Consider the following 16,661-nt stretch of genomic DNA (forward strand, 5'->3'; position numbering starts at 1 on the left):
AATTGAATGATGGTCGGCTTTCGTGGTGTTACGACCAAAAATTGAAAGTCGCTCATCTCTTTGTTTTTACTGACCACTTCTGCATTTTTTCGTTTCCTATATAGGAAAGAGTATGGGTATTACCCATATCACTATCATATTGTTATATTTTTTGACCATTGTGGCGCTTTAGGAATTCCTGTTATGCCACAATGGTCTGTTTAGAATAAATAAATAAATATTGTTACGTACGCCGCGGATTGAGCGAATTGCACTTAGACCAACGGATATCTGTTATCGGTTAACTAAGTGCATGCACTTACTTCCAAGGACTATATCTGGACTCTAAGTGCATTTAGGCTAAACAATGACCGTTATTAGTTATTTCTCAGAATCGGTACGGGGAGACCCAATGTCGTGGAAATACATATCCGAATACGTGACTATACAACAGGTAAACAGATTAGGCGTCCTGAGAGATCTACCCTTTATAAGGCGGTACGTAGGCGATATCAGGTAATTCTGGACTGAGCACTGACAGTGCGTGTATCTCCTGAATCATGAATAAATGCTGTGAAACGACTGTTGGCCTTTTCTTGGATCCTCCACCCACCCCTACGCAACAATATCTTTTGAGCAAGCTTGGGTATACATATTTCGCTTGAACTTCGGAGAAACTTCATTAATTCGTTTTGTTTTCTAGCTTCTACGTGGTAATATGTCACACCCATCGTTGCTGGAATAATTGAATTTTATGTCCATAATAATTATGTGCTTGCGTGATGGTTATACCTCTGCCCGCACAGGATGGCTCCTATTCCAAGAGCTATCCGACTTCTTAATGAAATTGTTGCTTTTGTGTCTGATATGATATTTTAGGTTATCAGAGATTATTTTAACCTACATATTTGTCTGATAGTCTGCGCTTATCGTTATTTTCATAATTCGGTGGTGATTTTTGAATTTTGATAAAATAAATAGAAGACTGAATTTTGATCTTCTCTCTTCTATTTGGGCTTCACGGGGATATTTTGTATTCACGGCTGGTTCTTGTATATACATATGTATGTATTTATGTTGGTGCTGACTGTTGATGAAAGGCATTACCAATTTTTCTCCTTATATTGAACTATTACTAAATATTTATTGACTACTATGCTGCTATTGTTTTTTTTATGTATTGTGTGTATAAATATGTATTTTATTTCTGTACAATTAATATATATGTATATATTTGTTTCTTCTCTGTTTTATTTTCGATCATTGTGATGCATTAGGAATTCCTTTAATGACCCAGTGGTTTAAACTTGAAATAAATATTTTTTATATGAAAACATACTGCAGCCATACTTGTAGTATTTGTCTCTTGAATTTGAGATTTTTAAAATCACTAATAAATTTTCTATGCTTGTTTGTGTTCAATAGCCAGCGTAGCGAGATTTTTTAGTCTGGATTCTTCGATTAAGTTTCTTTTGTAATATTTGTTGACTTGCTGAAGGACCTCTCGACATGCGCCATAGTAATTGTTCTGAAAATTTACCTTGTAAGCAACCATATTTAGTAATGAATCTTATTAAAACATTCTTAATAAATTATTTGTTTAAAAATGACGTTACGTGAATTAAGTGGGCACCAAATCGCTCTGAACAATTGAAAGTGAAGCAAAATAGTATTTTATGTACATGTGTATGATTTGAGTCATTTTTATTACTTTCGATATTTTTAAGTTGGACAGTGATTGAGTGTATGGAGATTTGGGCCCCCTGTCAAGTTAGGCCCTCATGCTTAGCATGACTTAGCTATGAGGTAGCTACGCCACTGTGTCGAACGTCTGCCGGTACATTTATAGCTCACAAAACGACTTGTAATACACCTATTTATATACAGCCCTAATGATTATAATATCTAGATAAATTGATTACCCATAAAAATATTAGGATATTTATTCATAATTTAAAAATCTCTATATTTCTTGTCCGTGGTGTCAATTCAAGCTTTACAACAACAAAAAATCGTACCGGCATTATGTATTAGAAGAATATTTTGTTGGAAACTCGTCGTTACGGAAATTGGATGACACTTTTGCAATTTTTCTGCCATACATAGTACTAACAAGCGGGAACGAAAATCGAACATCGATAGTTGAATAGGCGTCCATTGAGAGTTTTCCAGCGAGATTTTCCGAGCGGGAAAAGCGCACAGGTCTTGTATAATATTAGTCAGTAGAGTGGGAGAGAGAGGTAGAACGGCCGAAAGGGAGAAAGAGAAGCAGAAGGCGCATGCGCGAAGCGGCAACCCCCACTTTTCCCTCAGTTTGGCTCAGTCCGTTGGTCGCTAGTGTCGTGTCGAGCGTCGGGACGATAAGACGCTGCGAGGCGTTCGCGCACACGCACACGCACACGTTTAGGTGTAGGTGTAGGTGTGTCGGCTCAGAGATCAGATGCGCACCAATTGCACTACCATTTTTCTCCACGACATTTCCAAGACTCAGACCCCGGGAGCCAGGAGTGCTCGACTGCCTCCAGAACCAGAACCAGGACCGGGACTGACACCGACACACCGACACCGACACCGACACTGACACCGAAGAGCCAATCGGCTCAGACCACCACTCACACACGCGCCCGCCCGTCTACCCTACCTACCAGGTAACCACTGACTACTATCGCTCACCTCTTTCAATCACTGCTACCAACGTGATTCATTCGCTCGCGATTTTCATTTGTTTCCAAATGTTTTTTATTTAACCGATCGATTTTATTCAAACTGTACATTTCCGGGTACGAATTTTGCATCTCGTCATGTGCGATGTATTTATCTTTTGGATGTTTTCTTTTCACGCGATCGCGTGCCATTGCGAGAGATTGACAGCGCGAACGTATGGCGTTCGGTGAAAACCTGTTCGCCAGTGTTCCTCGTTGCACAATTCGCTTTTTATGTATCGGTTTCATTGTTATCGCGGATTACAAGCTTTTTATTGTTTTTTTTTTTTTATAACAATGATGCAATGTTTGTTAACTGTTACGCATAGTTTTACTTATTTCAAGTGCATCGTTATCTTATTATATTTTAACTAGGTGTTATCGATTTTGTTTTGGGCCGCAGTCAAATGAAGATTGATGAAAATTAATTAATTAAATTAAGATTTTAATTTTTATATGTAATGGTACACATATAGAATAAAAATGCCATTAAAAGAGAAATAGAGTTAAATAAAAATAAAAATAAATTCCAACAGATTGTAACATAAAAAAAAATGACAATGAATCAACCACAGATTTACTTCTTCAAATTAGCCCTAAAAGCACTGATTCACCTATAATAAATGAGATATTTTATAATATACTGATAATATTTTCCTTTGAATTGTTGACGAAGTATTAATGTATTTGAATTGGAATCGATATAATCCGGCTTAATTTTTCAGCCGAATATTTTTTAGTATCTTCATATTTTTGGTCGAAGCAATATATAATTCAAGGCAAATTTCCGCCCACCGGATATAGTCGTTTATTTAATTTTTTGCCGTTTAATTATTCATGAAACATCACAAATTGATTATACATTTTATATTATACTTTTGAATTTTGCTGTATACAGGAAAAGGAAGTTTTTGCTAATATGAATATTTTATAACATTTACATATGCATATATTCTGATTAATTGCTTGAATACCTATAATATGTTAGATTTGTGGTATTGATGACAATATTAGAAACATAATAAATTGAGGAAAAATAGAGAAAAGTAAAAATATAAAATTTCTATTTGGATTATATGTATTATACATACATATAGTCAGTGGCGTAACTAGAAAAATTGGGCCCGCATGCAAATGTTAGAAAAAGGCCCCCTTTAGTATTCTTGTTATTAAAATTAAATTGGTAATTATTTAATTGTAATTATTAGTCGCAAATTATGCAATTACATATTTCAAAGACATTTTATTTTAACATCGTTTTTATAGATAATTGCAGACAATTATTTTTACTGTACCATAACGGAAAACTATCGAATGTCGTGAGAAGGAGTACAGATGGGTGAAAATTCGACACGCAATGTGTCGCATATCAAATTTGGAGTATTAAATTTTAAATATTGTTTCCTTTAGTCATTTTAATAATTTAAAATGACTTTCAAGATTTTTATTTGAAAAATATCTAGTATTTTTTTTATTTGAAAACCTTTTGGACCCCTTAATTTAAAATGCCCGCATGCACCGCATGCCCGTGCGGCACAGTAGACACAAATTTGTGCGTCCCAAGGTTCAATGCGACAAGAGTATTTTAATGATTCCCAAGTGAGGATAGACATAGCATTATGTCTGTAGCATCGCTATATTGGTAGTTTTTTGCGTCGCGCCAGTATGCACGTGGTCGTAAAGTGTTATTTGAAAATTTTCCATACATTAACATATATGTATAAACCGCTTATTATTAAGTCCACAGATATTTAATCTTGTCTATTATCGGTATTCAATTATTAATATACAAACAAAGAAATATAAACATGCACTCCACCATTGTGATTGTACAATAATAATAATTAGCAATCAAATCTAAACGCCATATTTGTTGAGGCATTACCCGACTGTTTGCGTACCATTTTATAATAGGCATTGTGATAGATATATTTTAAATGAAGAGCACCCGTTAAATATTTGATGTGTGCTCTCGCATGTGTACAAATGTTGTTTTTTTTTATTTTCGTTAGCGTGACACACCAGCCAGACCGTTTTGTAGCCTTCCCTGCCAAAACATGTTTTTATTATGTCACACGGTGGCAGATAAGAGTTATATTTTTCAGCTGAGGTGCGAAGGGGTTGGGCCGGGTCGTACGATTTAGGTCAACGCAACATCCCGTGGGTGTGTGCGGGTCAACGGTTGCATTCTGCAGCCCATAACTGGGTCAGATGTTCCACCTGTCTCTCAACTCCAGAGCTTTTCTGGGTCAAAGCGATGTTTAATTATGTCACCTCGACTATATAGAAGGTGTGATAGTAGAGTATACGCCCATTTAGACCCATTTGGCTTAATTTTTATCGCCTAGGTGTGTCTGGAGGTAAACATAGTTAATGGGGTAGTAGGTCTTACAAATAGGCAGCAGGTATCACAGATATAGAACAGTTATTTTTTACGATCGAACGAAAGGTTGAAAAGATCTCTTGGAATATGCCACTATGCCTCATTTTTTTATGTTTGAGCAAAATACCCTATTACTTTTGGTCACTTTACCTTTTCCATTATGCTAGACGGATATTAGGACATACTATGCATACATACTAGGAAACGAGATTATAAAACTAACCGACCAACTAGGAAACGAGATTCTAAGTTGGTTTACTAGCAAACTGAATCAATTGGGGTATGATTGTAGGTCATAAAAGGTTTTTGGGGTATTGTCGTACTTTCTTACACAATCCAAGTCCTGTTCAACCAATGCTCCTATTATCAAGTGCTATCTTATATACTTTGGGCTTTAAAACTTTAACTCGCATTAAACTTATCACTCGACAGTATGAGCGGAATGACACGTCCCAAAACTTATAAAATATTAAATTTCTTGTTCGCCTTAATCCCAAAACATTCTGGGAGCTTATGAATAAATAATATGAGGTACGTACTGTCGCTTTTTTTGCAAGTTTTGATTAAACATCTGACTAACTCAGATGTTTTAATTTGTAATCGCTATCTGCAGTGATTGTGCTAAGATAATCTTAATGGCTGCGCCAGGTAGTCCTAAATTCAATCATAGAATGCATTTAGGTCTACCTGAACGGGGTCCATCAGTTATCTTTGGATCATACTCAAGAGATTAGGTATTTAGAAAAATAAAAATATTGATTGTAGAAAATGAATCTCCTGTGAAATATACATACATATGTACATATACTTGAATGGTACCCGAGAGAAGGCAAAAGAGTAAAAGGAAGACCGCAAGGAAGATGGGTGAACGAAATTAGGAAAATGTGCGGAATGAGATGGATGAGTGTTGCGCAAAACAGAGACGAGTGGAAGCGTGTTGGAGAGGCCTTCATCCAGCAGTGGATGGCGAATGGCTGTAAATGATGATGATGATGTACATATATGAACAAATCTTAACAGAAAAATTCAAATCAATTTATCTAAGGAATAATTAATCTGCTGTGATGAAAATGACGTGCTGATCTAGTCGAGAAATTAAAAATTGCCGAAATGTGTCATTTTAAGAAGACTCCATTGAAAGCCAGGAGTAATACTATAATACTTCATTGTTTTCTTCTGATCCCATAATCTTCTCCAAGTTGCCTCTAATGAATCATTATTATGCTACTTCTACATAGTACATTTTACTAATAATGATTATCTGCTACTTCCAATCGTTTCTGAATTGGGCAACCTTTTTCCGAGCATTCAAAGTGCCATTGGCAGTTAAATTGATATCTCAATACATTATAATATACACATCGTGCTTATTTAATATAATGGCTATTTAGTTTCTACCTTATGAATTCGATTCTTCCTAGTAATAACCACGACTTCCCATAGATGTATCCTTTCCACAGCTCAGACTCCAGATGTCATAATCCCATTTATGATCCAAAATTGCATGTGACTGCATCATGGATGAACACACTCAAAAGGACGGCACGGCACGCTTAGGTAAACGTATCTTCAAGTCATTGTTACTTCGTACTTATTATTTCCACAATTTCCTCCTACATTTCTTCAAATGAGGGAATCACTGTTATCGATCACTGTCAAACAAGGATAAAATATCACTGAAAACACTCCAGGGGGAGTTTCGGTTAGGATTGCTACGGTAGATACTAGGCATGCCAGCGGTTTTTTTTTAATGTGCAAAACTGTCTAAAAAAATACGTGCCGCGTGCCACTCTGTGTGCCTGCACCTTTAGGGCGTAGACACGCAGAGGCATGTGGCACGTGTTTTTTGTTTTAAAAAATTTTGCACATGTAAAAAAAACCGCTAGCATGCATAATCTATGCTGTGGCACCTAGGCTTGAATCCTTGTATTAACATAGGTTTGATAGTGATCGAAAATGGTGATTTCTTGTGGAAAAAAATAATCCAAGAACGTGCCCGTGCCGCTCTATTCAGTGTGTTTTCGCCCTTAGTATTTCGTGTACCTTTATTTTAACCCCAGCTGATCTCATTGTACTGTTTATTTTTATATCCAAGTCTGAAGGAAGGTTTATTTAAAAAGTCTAATCAGATTCTGTCTTCTTTACTCCTTACCTACCAAAACAAACACCAAAATATAAACTGGGCAGTCTTGATAAACATTGTACGTTCTTTGAACTGGCTGATAATGTCATTGTTTTGAGTGTGGTCGGTATTGTATAATATTAAACTAACGTATTAAAACGTGATAACGAACCAAATCCACCATATATTGCCTCAATGTTATAAATATTGATACTACTCGAGAGAAAGCATACTCGAAGTCATAACCTTTCAGCAGCGTGCTAAATCATCAATTTCACGGCAGTTTGTTGATATACGATGACGTATCAATATATCGACTTATTATATACATATACCCGTGTTTACATGCGCCTGACAGGACAAAGGAAGTTCGGGATGTACGAAAGTTGATATGCGTCGAATTGGAACATGTGTCGGCGTTAGAGTGAGTACTAAATGGGAGAAATTGGAACAGATTGACACTGGCGACTCGAAACGAGAACGTTTTGAACAAAGGTCGTCACTGCGTATTGAGTATCAACAAAGTGAAAAAGAAAAGTTGAACAATTCACAGACAGTTAGAGGTCATCGAGCAATTTGCACAAATTGAATTCGAACAATGTAACCAACGAAACAAAAAAAACATCCAAAGAAGTGGATAAATTGAATATTGTCCCAGTTCCAAATTAAATAAAACGGCCGCTACGGAAAAATAGAACGAGAGATGCACGGATAGAATTAAATTAAACCAGACGAATTTGTATTTATATACGTGTTTCGGAATACATAGTTGTTTGGTCAACGTACCCTGGGAGCGTGGGTCCTGAATGCAATGTTTGCTTTGTTGGCTACTGTCTGGTCAAAAACCTTATAAAACATTTGCACACACATAAATAAATATCAGTCGACTGGTTGGCAGGGTATTGGACTCTTGAACTGATGGTTCTTGATTCGATTTCCAATATTATATAGTGTGTAGCTGTGACATTCTTCTATTGAAGGTTCTGCAACTAGTGGCTAAACTTGTATGTCGCTCGAGTGTCTACATTGATTTAATCTGAACAGATGATTACTTTCAAAACATTTTTTAAATGCATACTTGATTTCAAGCGTAACAAATTCATGACGGTCAATTTTTTTACTATTTACCAATTTGAATACGTGTCGCGAATAAGGTGCTAACTAACATTTTTTGTGGAATAACGTGCTATTTGGTTACGTCATTCGTCACCCTCTGTAAAAATATTCTTAATTTTTGACGTTTTTACTGGTAAATCAACTTTGCCGTGAGGGCGGTTTTTTTCTGCGCGTATACGGTCGTTTCAGCATACGCGCTTACACACGCGCTACTTTTCGCGCTTCAAAAAACCGGACGCGCGTACACGGGCTTATTCCGGCGTTTTCGCTCGAACCGGTAGTGGTGATTTAGTATCAACATGGATAATACGAGCTTATAAGCGCGTCTACGCTCGTACGAGTTGCGCGTATGGAAAACGACGCGCCTATACGCGCCTACATGCACTTCAAAAACGAGATTATAAACGCTAGTCTGAAACCGCCCTTAGATTTTGCACGCGCTCAGTGGAATAACGTGGTTTTAAGTGTCAATATGTCTGGAAAAGCGCCCGTCGTTCTCCCTGCTAGTGCTTGTTTGTTTTTTATAGGAGTTGTGGAATAACGTTGTAATTACATTCGCTGACCACCTTATTCCACATGTTCATTGTGTTTTGCATGTTTTTTTTTGTTGTATTGAATTAATTTTGGTAATTTTTGATTATTAAATAAAGTTTGCGTGTGAAAATATATCGTTTGATCTAGAAAAAGCTATTAAAATATCGACAATGAATAAAAAAAAGTTTTTCTTGAATACACTAAATTACAACTTTTGTTAATTACCACCTTATTCGCAGCACGTATTCATTTAGTAGAGCTTTTTTGAAAAAGTATTTTTTTATCTAACGGTTTCTCGTCTACCTTCTGGAGAAAGATGGATATTTTATGGTGAAAATTTTATATACATACATAGAACTGTCTTAAAATGGTCTATCTGATATTAATTCAGATCTTGTCACCAGTGATATGCATATGTATTGATAATCATTGAGAAATTTGAATAAAATCTTCGATTATTAGCTGGGTATACGCTTTAGTGTTTATCCCAAGAGCTACACTAAACTGCGGTTTCTAAAATTGGCACAGTATAAATTGCTCCTACTCTACAATTAATTAATTTTATTAGACACTATGAATGATTATAGAATTGAAATCGTTTGTCCAAGAAAATGAGCTGCCATCAAATTTTAAGAAGGTGCGTATATTGTGAATTTATAATGCACACAATAAATAGAATACATACACAACGAATGGTACCGAACTGTGGTTGAGTAAATTGCATTCTGAGAAGCAGCTTCAGAGACAAAGATCTACCGGTCGACCACGTGTATTAAAGACAAAGACGTTGTTATTCTTGGAAACGACCAGAGATTGGAGCAAGACAGGAAAACGACCACGAGCGACGCATTCGTTATTCTTCGACACGGAGAAGAGGGGAATGAGAGGTCACATGGCAGAAATAATTGGAATCTGGGTGAACCGGACCTGGTTAACGCAAGCACGCGAAGTATCCAGGACGCCTGAATTCCAGCATCCCGAATTTCTGGGTCCTGACTATGGAGATATCCCCGATGCACAATTGCATTATATCTACTTAGTGATAATTACGAGACCTTCTACAGTTCCTGTGCTATAAATTGCACCTTGTTCAAGATATGACATTCGTTTCTAATGTTTCAGGCATGACTAGCCTTGTCGCCTCATTAATAATTTTATATCCGTCTCATTATTACTGAGCCAAATTGATGTTGCAATAATGCTATATCAGTGCTTCGCGGGTTATTGGAAACTTTTCTATTAAGCGATGTCTAAATCACGGTCGAGTAACGTATCAGCGTGACATAGGTCAGCACGATTGAAAGGTCATCTGGTGGAAAAGTGTGTGTACGCTGATTGGCCGAATGTACATATTATCTGTGCGTAAAATTAGGTTGCAGAGGGTAGCACTATCCTGAGTAAACTGTACTAACAATTTGATTACATTTCTTTTTGGCAGGTCAACAACTTCTCTAGTGTAAACGGACGATGCTTATAACCGTTTGATCATACTGATCACTGATTTTTTTTGGGGGACTCGTTTTAGAATTTGGAAAATAAAATATTTCCGTTTTTCGTCGTGCTAAATAATTATGAAAGGAAAGGCATGCGCAAAAATAGGCATATTACTGTACATAAGAAGTATGGAACGCTGTATGCTTGGCATAACGAGGAAAGACAGAAAGCGGAACACGTGGGTGAGAAATATGACAAGGGTAGTGGACATAGTGGATAGAGTGAAGAGATTGAAATGGCAATGGGCGGGTCACGTAGCTAGGAGGATGGACGAAAGGTGGACAAAAGAAGTGCTTGAATGGTACCCGAGAGAAGGCAAAAGAGTAAAAGGAAGACCGCAAGGAAGATGGGTGAACGAAATTAGGAAAATGTGCGGAATGAGATGGATGAGTGTTGCGCAAAACAGAGACGAGTGGAAGCGTGTTGGAGAGGCCTTCATCCAGCAGTGGATGGTGAATGGCTGTAAATTATGATGATTTAAATGTCAAAATTAGCAATTGGGATACTGGGAGAGTGGGTGTTTTTGGTTCCACTTCCTAATTCTAAATGAAAATATTCTGCATCTGTACAATTTCAAATATATTTTGCGCGACTAAGGGCGAAAGGAAACACACAGCAGTGCACGTGGCACTTGGTTTCATTAGATTCTTTTAAACATGCGAAAAAATGCGCCGTGCCTTGCATTTTTTCGCATGTTTAAAAGAATCTAATAAACATCTAATGCACGCCTTGCCCCAAAATGACCCTCTGGGGTGTTTTCGCTAAAATTGTATCCTTGCTTGACAGTGATCGATGACGATGTATCCCATATTTGAAGAAATGTAGGAGCACCTGTCGATGTTCCACGTGCCACGTTCCGTGCTGCGTGTTTTCGCCCTAATGGATGCGCGTCCACTACACGTGACAAGTATTGGATGCAATTCTGCACTAAGTTTAATTCCCACGATTTGCACAGTCTCGTCTGTTGTTGTGCAAGCAGTAAAGTTTAATCGCCGCTAGCTGTTGCTACTTCAGCTGCGCCGTCCATTCTATTCAGAAAGACTGAGTTGCATCACGCGTCCGAATCTGGGCCGGGGCAGGGGCGCGCCGGGTGTTTTTCCATTGCTGCCAATCGCTTTTTTTATGTTCTCTAATTTCACCCGCACCGGTTTTGTTTTTGTTGGTTGTTTCCGGTGTGCCGTCGCGTGGTTCTGCCAGACAAGGCGGCGGCGCTGTCGACGCCATTGTTTGCTATCATGGCGATGACGTAGCGCGTCACGTCACTCTAGGAGTCGACTGTCTCTCTCGCACTCGCCGCTTAGCCCTTGCTGCTGTCTCGCTCTCGCAGCACAATGACGGAACTGTAGTAGCAAGACGCGCACAATTCGCACGACCGTGCGATCGGAAGCACTGTTAGTCGTGCGCTACAGCGATATTACCCAAGTGCATACCCAAGCCTTGCAAAACGATCATCGGCTATCTCACGTCATGTGCACTGTGATGAAAAGTATTTCATAAAAGTCTTATCAGAATCTTATCGGTATGTACACGTGTACCTTTATAGGTTTTGGGTAAAGGTGATATCTGTATACACTTTTTTTTGACAGCAACGAAGTATAGACGTGAGACTAGTACATATTTTATTTTATTCCATCAATCAATCTATGTACACTCGTCATTACAGGTCGCTCCAATGCGACGAGTGTACTATACATATCAAGAAACACACCGAATTATATATTAATACATAATTCGAAATTATACATGACATATGTATATGGTCAAACGAAGCATTGCAAACATCGTATACAATAAACATTTATACAACAGAGATATATATGGAGAGAAACCCGGCGAACCTTGATATTGTTACGTACGCCGCGGATTAAGCGAATAGAATCCCAGAGACTATGTGACCGTTCAAGGGTTATCTGTTATCGGATTAACTATGTAAGTGCTTGCACTTACTTCCAAAGATTATATCTGGACTCTAAATGCATTTAGGCTAAACAATGACCGTTATTAGTTATTTCTCAGAATCGGTACGGGGAGACCCAATGTCGTGGAAATACATATCCGAATACGTGACTATACAACAGGTAAACAGATTAGGCGTCCTGTGAGATCTACCCTTTATAAGGCGGTACGTAGGCGATATCATGTCATTCTGGACTGAACACTGTCAATACGTGTATCTCCTGAATCATCAATAAATGCTGTGATACGACTGTTGGCCTTTTACTTGGATCCTCCACCCACCCCTACGCAACAATATATAAAATAATAACTCAATATTTTGCGAGAGAACTGGGGAGGAAAGACAATTTTGCAGGAATCGTTTCAATGACAATCAGAAAAATTGGCAAACTCTGATAGGAAACGACCGGCCTGGTCACAAACCAAGGTCTGGTCAGCAGCAACCTGTGTGACTCGAACTTATAACCACACTGACCATAGCAATATATGCTAACCATTAGTCCATGCTGCTGGTTGTATGTACATTGAATGGAAAAAAATTGTGTGAAGTCCAATGCACTCGGTGAATTGTGGAAACTTTATATAAATGCCAATAGTAGCTTATAGTTCGGTGAGTATTTCGCACAATACGATCTCGCAAACGTCACTACAATCTCGATCATGGAACATCTGGCACGCGAAAATTCCATCCATCGATAGTCACGTATGCGAACTATCATACTATCGAAAACTCGAGTGCCAGATATTCCCTATCCGCGACTTTCGTTGCTACGGATTTCGTTTACGCGATTTTAATGTGCGTGATAATCCGTTTGCCGTAGATGACGTATTTATCTAAGTATATGAAAAATGGGCATCAGATGCATGGGCGTAAGGAGAGCTACAAATTAAATGAGTGGATGTAGTAAGACGAGAGAGAGTCATTTGGAGAGGCCTTTTGGCGAGCGGTGGTGGCGAATGGCCGCAAAAGAAAATTTGGTTCATAGTACGTAGTGTACAAGTCGTAGAAGTTAAGTAAGAATGGCAGCTCAATGCGTGCAACTTTCTTGTATGATTTAATTACATATCGCGTGTTGCGTGTTGAGCTTTCTGTTGAATAAATTATTTAAATTCGAGGAATTGTTATTTGGGAATTTATTTTTTTGCTATCCTAGCCTATAGAACTGATTATTGTGAAAGTTATATATGTGCAAAATTTTACATTCAAAATAAGCATAATATCAAATTTGGATTGCAAAAATACTGAAATTTTCGATATCGATGTAACCGAAAGATACCGGTAGTACCGGTATTTTTGTTATTCTTTTTTTATATTATTATTGGTAATAAAATACCCGTACGCCTGACAACCCGAGTATGGTTTGCATGTTTCAACATGCTTATTGAAAGATACGCCAAATCTAAACCTTCAAATACAGGATACTGTGAAGTAGGTACGGCAAAGGTACCTACTTCTTAACAGGTAAAGGTAAATAACAACTATTTATAAATGCAACTTCTGCAGAAATGCTGAAAAATAAATATGTTAATACTCCATAAAGCTATTTTACATTGAAAGCAACACATTTAATCCCCTACAATAAGCATTTTTAAAAGCTTTTTTTTTTGGTTGTGTTGTATTCTTCGCTTATATCTAAATACTGTTGAAAAATATACGCATCGGTCGTTTTTAGCCATGGAGATATTGTTTTCAAAAAATAAAAACCGGTATTTCTTTTTTAACACCGGTACCACCGAAATTCGTGTTTTGAGCCGATTCCGGTAGTACCGATACTGGTATTACCGGTATTGCAATCCCTAATATCAATTTGAAAATATGTATGTATGATTGTCATACATAGTAACAAGAGTTGGAATGAGAAATATCGATGTGATGATTTATTATGATGCTTCTTATCACAGGCCCAGTCTAAACTGATCTTGTAAGACCTTTGGCGTATGAAAAGGAAAAATTCTTAGGTGAGTTGCATAATAAAGCGGTTTTGATCTGTCATTTTATGTACATATGTACATGCTACCACACGTTTCTATCGCAAAATTGAGTGTTGTCGGCTAGTCACACCACACTTAACCAGTTACAGACAGATATTGGTGGGATACAATTGGTGTGATAAGTAAGGGATACAGTTTGATATATATATATGTATATATATATTTAAGATTCGCTTTTCCGGAGTACAGATCCACTTGAGAATGCTTTGTACGACCGTATCATCATAATCCAATCTAATTGTTAAACAGGGTATAATTTGAAGATAATAACGGTGAACCGACCGTCAATCGCAAAGGCCAGTCAGTACTGGAATGCTGTGCACATACTAACCCAGTTCGTCACTAGGATATGAGCATCCAACCCTGACCATTGACATATGCTAGTAATTCCGATATTTAGATATTGTGTAAGAATCACTTAACTTAGCTCATAATATAAACGATTGCGGTATTATCGCAATTGTGCAACAATGCGTTTCGTGCACTTTGTGGTTTTTCACGGTCTCGTACGTTTGTTCGCTCTTGAAATCCAACTTGTGTTTACTTATTGGATTAGAACTCGGCTTTGTACTTGTCGGTATTTTATTTTGTCCATCGTAACCGCCGTTCGACGTGTTTGTACTTGGTTTTTGTGCAAGATATCGCTTATCGCCGGTTCAGCTTTTTCATCGTAGGTCGTTCGTGTTGCGAATTGCAACGCAGATAAATCGATATCTGCTTTGAATTTTGATGTTCGAAAGAAAAATTTTGCAATGGCAACTGATCTGAAGAGGTCTCAACCTTTGGTCGGCATCGCGCCATCGTTTTTTATCTCAGTCAGGGTACATGTGGAGAAGGAAGGTTAAGCTGTCACATCTTCCGCAATTGTGACGCAAGATCTGAGCACACGTGTTCTGTATTTGTCGCGAGCATTCTTCTCGGAATGCGTGTCGTGGAATTGAACGAGATTGTAGTTGATTTCTGGTTTCATTGTTTGAGGAATGATCTGTGTATGAATTTTTGATTATGTTGATGGTATCGCGAACGATTTTCGTTCATCTTTGTTATCTTCGAGTCCTTCAAAATAAAGTTTTGTAACTGTATAATTTTCTATTTTCTTTTACCTCTGATTATTTTCGTCGCTTTATCTACATACATACATGCTAGGATGCCTGACCTATGCTATGGTACCCAGGCCAAACATCTTTGTATTGACAGGTTTGACAGTGATAGATAACGGTGATTCTCATATTTGAAGAAATATAGCAAAAACTTGTCGAAAACAAAAACTTTGTAGTGTGAAAAAATACGCTTTTTCACCAATCGAGGCCAAGATCGTGCCCGTGCCGTACGATTCAGTGTATCTGCGCTTTGACTCGGGTCTGATGTCAACGTCCAAAATCGGTTGGATGACCTGTTGCCGCGTTTTTTTTATTTTATACAGGTATACAAACATTTTTTTTTTACTATTGTCAATATTGTACATACGTATTATCCAAAGCCATTGATTATCAACTATTTCAATTATCATAAAGACAGCTATGGGCAAATTTTGGCAGCATTTTTGAATATCAACAAATTATGAGATGTTGTAAACTCAAATTTTGCGAAAATTAGGACAGGATTGCCAATTAATTGGTACCGTTTTCAATGAAATCTGATACATTGGAATATCCTGAAAGGAAACGATCGGCTTTGAAGTCATTTATCCAAGGTCTTGTCAGCAACAAAGCCAGGGATAGAACCCGTGACCACACAAACGAAAGCATTAAACGCTAACCACTGACTTATGTTGCTAGTTACGGGTAACGTCCAAGTTACTCATCCGAGCTACTCGTTTTGGGTTATACGTACATATAGTATCAACCCGTTATTAGAAAAGTTTGTCGAATAGAAACCATTGAATGTAACGGTTTGAGCTTTAAATTGGAAAAGTCTTTAATTTATTTACTGGGGTCGCGTAACTGCGGCTCGCGAGCCGTCTGCGGCCCTTGCGATGCGCCAAGCTACTGCTTCTATGAATTGATGTGCTTTTTTTAATAAACCTTATAATTATTATTAAGAATGATAAAACTTCAATAGTTATATAAGTCTTTGGGTGCGCCTTGTATTATATCAAGTCTGATAGACAGATAGTTTTTTACTAGAGTTGAATTATTTAATGTTTTTACGTTACTATGAGGTGTCATTGTGATTGTAAACAAATTAGTCAGTGTTGATAAAATCGACTTTATGCGCATGTATGTATGTATGTATGTATGTAGCTACGATCCGATTAGCATCGATTATAAACACCTTATGTAAGATCAAAGAATATGTTGTTGGTTTTTATCACACATACATACTTGTATGGCTATAAAAGTGCCGAAATCTGGCGCGATTTACGCCATGCATACGACGCTTA

The 16,661-nt window shown here is 37.6% G+C and overlaps 1 protein-coding gene across 1 annotated transcript in view; it reads left to right on the forward strand.

The window, feature by feature from the left end:
* Positions 1-1,242: 1,242 nt before the first annotated feature.
* The window catches only part of Ip6k (Inositol hexakisphosphate kinase), a 60,965-nt gene continuing 45,546 nt past the window's right edge, over positions 1,243-16,661 (forward strand). Inside the window, exon 1 of the mRNA XM_077434343.1 lies at positions 1,243-2,627. The gene's annotated coding sequence lies outside the window, so the exon portion shown is untranslated. The remainder of the gene's footprint in view (positions 2,628-16,661) is intronic.

This window comes from Arctopsyche grandis, chromosome 7 (genome assembly GCF_051622035.1).
Source record: "Arctopsyche grandis isolate Sample6627 chromosome 7, ASM5162203v2, whole genome shotgun sequence".
In the NCBI taxonomy this organism is placed as follows: Eukaryota; Metazoa; Arthropoda; class Insecta; order Trichoptera; family Hydropsychidae; genus Arctopsyche; species Arctopsyche grandis.